A 5947-nucleotide genomic window follows, 5' to 3' on the forward strand; every position below is an offset into this window, starting at 1 on the left:
CGTGGCAGATGAAGCGCCCGAGGGAATGACCTTAGGAGCACCAAGCTGGGGAGAGCCATCAAGTACTGCCTCGTGACGGCCTCCAGAGGCCTCGGTAGCTTTAGCCTCGGGAGCAGCGGGTTGCTTCACCCCCTCAACTACTTCCTCAGCGTGGGAGTCATGGGCTCCCGAGGTTGACGCCTCAGGGACTGCGGGCGGATCCAACGCCGCGCCACCCGCGCCTCCAGCCTCTGGTGATGCTTGCCCCCCTGCGTTCACTGTTGGGGAAAGTTCGATGCCAGCAGCGAAGATGGGTACCACGGTGATGGGGTTCTCACGGGACCCCTCAAAGGCCAACAGGGCGCAGCCCCCATTCGTCAAAAGGGGGCATCTGCCCCACAAACTCCACCCTGTTCGGGCAGCAGTACAAGAGATAGCCTTCTGGTGGCATATCAGCTGGCGAGGGGTGCTCGCCAGGACCTCGAGCAATGTTCTTCGTGCCGCAAGTGGAAGCTCGGACTCCTGGAGCATCATGCGATCCGAGCCGGCGGACAAGGCCCACATCGGCCGAGAATGGCGCTGAAGAGGGGCGATGCGGCATCGGAGGAACTCCTTCATCACCATGGGCGAAATCAATCCAAGGTCTTTCAACCTCCTCATCCGGAGCCGGACGAAGGCAAGACAGGGGATCGTAAGCTTCTCGTGAGCCCAGCCGGAGCTGGGAACGGCGGGCGCGGACGGAGACGAGAGCAAAGGGCTGAGCACTCCAACATCTACGTACACCCACCGCATCCGGAACTCGCTCGTAGACGGCGGGAGCTCGAAGTCGATCCACGAGCCGGCCGTCGCCTCCACGACCTGGAAGCTCAGGCACCCCGAGCATTGCCGGGGGTCGGTCAGGTGCAGCGAGAAAAAGTGGCGCAGAAAGACCACGGAGGGGGCGATGCCCACCATGGCCTCGCAGGCGAAGGCGAAAATGAGCGACAGATTGGGGATCTAAGTGCAGCAGATGGATCTGGTAATGGGAAAGCATGGCGTTGAAGAAGGCGGAGAAGGGAGGAACCAGGCCGGCACACAGGGCGTCGATGAAGAACTGGACCTCGGTGGCTGCTCTATCAACAGAAGCTCGAGACGCCGGCCATGCCGCCGTCCTACCCCATTCGTTGAAGCTGGTGGCGAGTGCAAGGTGAACCTTGTCCATGGCCTCCTCATTGAGCACGCGCGATCGGCCAACAGCGGGCTCGACGGCAGGAGGCGGGTTGATTGAGGACAGGGGCTTCTTCCCTTTCTCCATCCGGTTCGGTGCCATGGCGATGGGGAGGACTGAGCTCAAATTGGATTCGGAGCAGAAGTTGAGGTTCGAGGAGGCGAAGGAGTCAGGGGGTGCGTTGCCAGCAAGGGGGAAATAACTGTGTGGGAGGTCGTGGCCGCCTAGCCATGTGAATATCAACGTTGCGTGGGGAAGCGGGGCCGCCCACGTCCAATCGATCGCCACGTGTCAGACAGGACCGCAGGCTTTTGGGGCCCGCGGCGCTCTGCGCTTGCCCTTTGGCTTTACCTCGAAGACAAGCCCGAGCGCGCCTTGGGCCCGAGGGCTACTGTCGGCGTTCTGGGAACGGGGGTCCCCAGACTCGCCTGCCTGCGGCCCGCAGCTTGGCTCCACCAGCGGCCCCGTACGGCCCATCTTCACCAGCAAACATTCATGACCCTCGCGAGGGTTCAAGCCTCGCGAGGGGGACTACGCAAGACCTCCTCAGGGGCGGCCTCACCAGGCGGGCTCCTGAGGGGCGGAGAGATCAAGGCGAGGGGCACCTCGCGAGGTTCCTGTAACATAAGCCATGACGACTGGAACCAGGCGGGCGCCAGCGCGCAGTGTCCTCGTTTCCTCTTTGGTGCTAAAGAGGCAAGCGCGGGCGAGGAGTCCCGAGGCATCAGGCAAAGGTTTCCATATCGGTGCAACAATACCAAGACCAGCAGGACGGCAAGGCGGAGGTCATCATGGAGCCCAAGACGGCGTCACCACCAGAGCCTTTGGCAGGCGAAGACCACTTTTGTCAGGATAGCTTGTACTAGTTGTCTCCCTTCGAACTTGGCCGTTGTGGGACCCCTTCCAGCTCAATATTTGGGAAGAGGACTAGGGCCTCTATAAATAGGAATAGCCACCACAAAAGGGAGGTAACTGATTCAGACCTAGATCATCCCGAACCACACAAGTTCGCCAAGAACAAGAACACCTCTCCTCAGGAGGCTGTTCTTCCCTTGTAACTGTTCATCCTTAGCCCAAGAAGTAATCCACTGCACCACACTGGAGTAGGGTATTACACCACAACAGTGGCGCGAACCAGTATAAATCTCGTGTCTCGTGTTCTTCGGGTTTGTCGAGCTAGGCCGTGAGATTGTAGAGTGCATGAGCTAGAGAGGGGGAGAGATCTTCGTGCGCACCCCAGTGTTCGAACCTCAAGGGTTTTGCCGGAACCCGAAATCCGATAATTTCCCCTCCGGTGAGGGAAGTATCCCCGGCGGAATCGCTCCGCCAGAGAACAAAAGTGCTCCTGCCCAGATTCCGCCTCGAGACGGCGGCTCTTCCTCCCGAAAGCCTTCTTCTAATTTTTTTCTAGGGAAAATAGCATCATGTAGGAGGAGGGCCCAGAGGGCTACTGGTGGGCCCACAAGCTTGGGTGGCGTGCCCCAGGGGGGCACCACCTGAGCTTGCGGCTCACTGGTCGGTCCCCTCCCGATGATTCTTCTTCCAGTATTTTCTATTAATTCCAAAATAATTCTCTATAAATTTTCAGGTCATTTGGAGCTATGGAGAATATCTATATCTACTTTAGCCTTTTCAGGTCCAGAATTTCAGCTGCCGGCAATCTCCCCGTTGATGTGAAAGTTGTAAATTAAGAGAAAAAAGGCATTAGAATGGAATCATAAAGTGGAATAATAACCCAAAATATAGTAAATAATAGTAGAAAAACATGATGCAAATTGGACGTATCAACTCCCCCAAGCTTAAACCTCGCTTTCCCTCATGTGAACACCGGACTAGATAATCATGAACACATGCATATAAAGAGAGAGGTGTCAATAAATTATTATAGCAGCAATATATCATCATAAAAATTCTTATGATCAATTAACAATTCATTCACGATGCTAAAGTATGAACAATAAATTTCATTGTAAACCAACAAACTATGACCTCAGTCACTAAAACAATTGTAGTTCATCATATTTTCAGAAAGAGTCTACGTAAGAGCTTTTGTTTAGCAAGTTTCACAGGCTTGATACGTCTCCAACATATCTATAATTTTTAATTTTTCCATGCTATTATATTATCTGTTTTGGATATTAATGGGCTTTATTTTACACTTCTATATTATTTCTCGGACTAACCTATTAACCGGAGGCCCAACCCAAATTGCTGTTTTTTTGCCTATTTTACTGTTTCGCAGAAAAGGAATATCAAACGGAGTCCAAACGACATGAAACCTTTGGGAGCGTTATTTTTGGAACAAACGTGATCTAGGACACTTGGAGTGGACGTCAAGAAACAATCGAGGAGTCCACGAGGTAGGGGGCGTTCCCACCCCCCTGGGCGCGCCCTCCACCCTCATGGGCCCCTCGTTGCTCCACCGACCTACTTCTTCCTCCTATATATATCCATATACCCCGCAAACATCCAGGAGCACCACGAAACCCTATTTCCACCGCCACAACCTTCTGTACCCAAGAGATCCCATCTTTGGGCCTTTTCCGGAGCTCCACTGGAGGGGGCATTGATCACGGAGGGCCTCTACATCAACTCCATGGCCCCTTCGATGATGTGTGAGTAGTTTACTTCAGACCTTTGGGTCCATAGCTAGTAGTTAGATGGATTCTTCTCTCTCTTTGGATCTCAATACAAAGTTCTCCTCGATTCTCTTGGAGATCTATTCGATGTAATCTTCTTTTGCGGTGTGTTTGTCGAGATCCGATGAATTGTGGGTTTATGATCAAGTTTATCTATGAACAATATTTGAATCTCCTCTGAATTCTTTTATGTATGATTGGTTTATCTTTGCAAGTCTCTTTGAATTATCAGTTTGGATTGGCCTACTAGATTGATCTTTCTTGCAATGGGAGAAGTGCTTAGCTTTGGGTTCAATCTTACGGTGCTCGATCCCAGTGACAGAAAGGGAAACGACACGTATTGTATTGTTGCCATCGAGGATAAAAAGATGGGGTTTACATCATATTGCATGAGTTTATCCCTCTACATCATTTCATCTTGCTTAAGGCGTTACTCTGTTCTTATGAACTTAATACTCTAGATGCATGTTGGATAGCGGTCGATGTGTGGAGTAATAGTAGTATATGCAGGCAGGAGTCAGTCTACTTGTCACGAACGTGATGCCTATATACATGATCATACCTAGATATTCTCATAATTATTCGCTTTTCTTTCAATTGCTCGACAGTAATTTGTTCACCCACCGTAATACTTATGCTATCTTGAGAGAAGCCACTAGTGAAACCTATGGCCCCCGGGTCTATTCTCCATCATATAAGTTTCCAATCTATTTTATTTTGCAATTTTTACTTTCAATCTATATCATAAAAATACTGAAAATATTCATCTTATTATTATCATCTCTATCAGATCTCACTCTTGCAAGTGGCCGTGAAGGGATTGACAACCCCTTTATCACGTTGGTTGCGAGGTTCTTATTTGTTTGTGTAGGTATGAGGTGACTCGCGCGTGGTCTCCTACTGGATTGATACCTTGGTTCTCAAAAACTGAGGGAAATACTTACGCTGCTTTACTGCGTCACCCTTTCCTCTTCAAGGGAAAACCAACACAGTGCTCAAGAGGTAGCAAGAAGGATTTCTGGCGCCATTGCCGGGGAGATCTACACCAAGTCAAGACATACCAAGTACCCATCACAACTCTTATCCTTCGCATTACATTATTTTCCATTTGCCTCTCGTTTTCCTCTCCCCCACTTCACCCTTGCCGTTTTATTCGCCCTCTTTTTCCATTCCCCTTCTCTTGTCCAGTTGCCTCTTTTGCCTGTTTCTTGTTTGCTTGTGTGTTGGATTGCTTGCTTGTCATGATGGCTCAAGATAATACTAAATTATGTGAATTTTCCAATACCAACAATAATGATTTTATTAGCACTCCGATTGCTCCTCTTACTGATGCTGAATCTTGTGAGATTAATACTGCCTTGCTGAATCTTGTCATGAAAGATCCGTTTTCTGACCTTCCTAGTGAAGATGCCGCTTCCCATCTAAACAACTTTGTAGATTTGTGTGATATGCAAAAGAATAAATATGTGGATAATGATATTATTAAACTTAAACTATTTCCATTTTCGCTTAGAGATCGTGCTAAAGCTTGGTTTTCGTCTTTGCCTAAAAATAGTATTGATTCATGGAATAAGTGCAAAGATGCTTTTATCTCTAAGTATTTTCCTCCCGCTAAGATCATCTCTCTTAGAAATGATATTATGAATTTTAAGCAACTTGATCATGAGCATGTTGCACAATCTTGGGAGAGGATGAAATTAATGATACGTAATTGCCCTACACATGGTTTGAATTTATGGTTGATTATACAACTTTTTATGCCAGATTCAATTTTGCTTCTAGAAATCTTTTAGATTCGGCCGCGGGAGGCACTTTTATGGAAATCACTTTAGGATAAGCTATCAAACTCCTTGATAATATTATGGTTAATTATTCTCAATGGCACACGGAAAGATCTACTAGTAAAAAGGTGCATGCAATTGAAGAGATTAATGTTTTGAGTGGAAAGATGGATGAACTTATGAAATTGTTTGCCAATAAGAATGCTCCTACTGATCCTAATGATATGCCTTTGTCTACTTTGATTGAGAATAATAATGAATCTATGGATGTGAATTTTGTTGGTAGGAACAATTTTGGTAACAACGCGTATAGAGGTAATTTTAATTCCAGGTCGTTTCCT

Source organism: Triticum urartu, chromosome 7A (assembly GCF_056163025.1).
Source record: "Triticum urartu cultivar PI428250 chromosome 7A, HENAU_Tu73, whole genome shotgun sequence".
Lineage (NCBI taxonomy): Eukaryota > Viridiplantae > Streptophyta > Magnoliopsida > Poales > Poaceae > Triticum > Triticum urartu.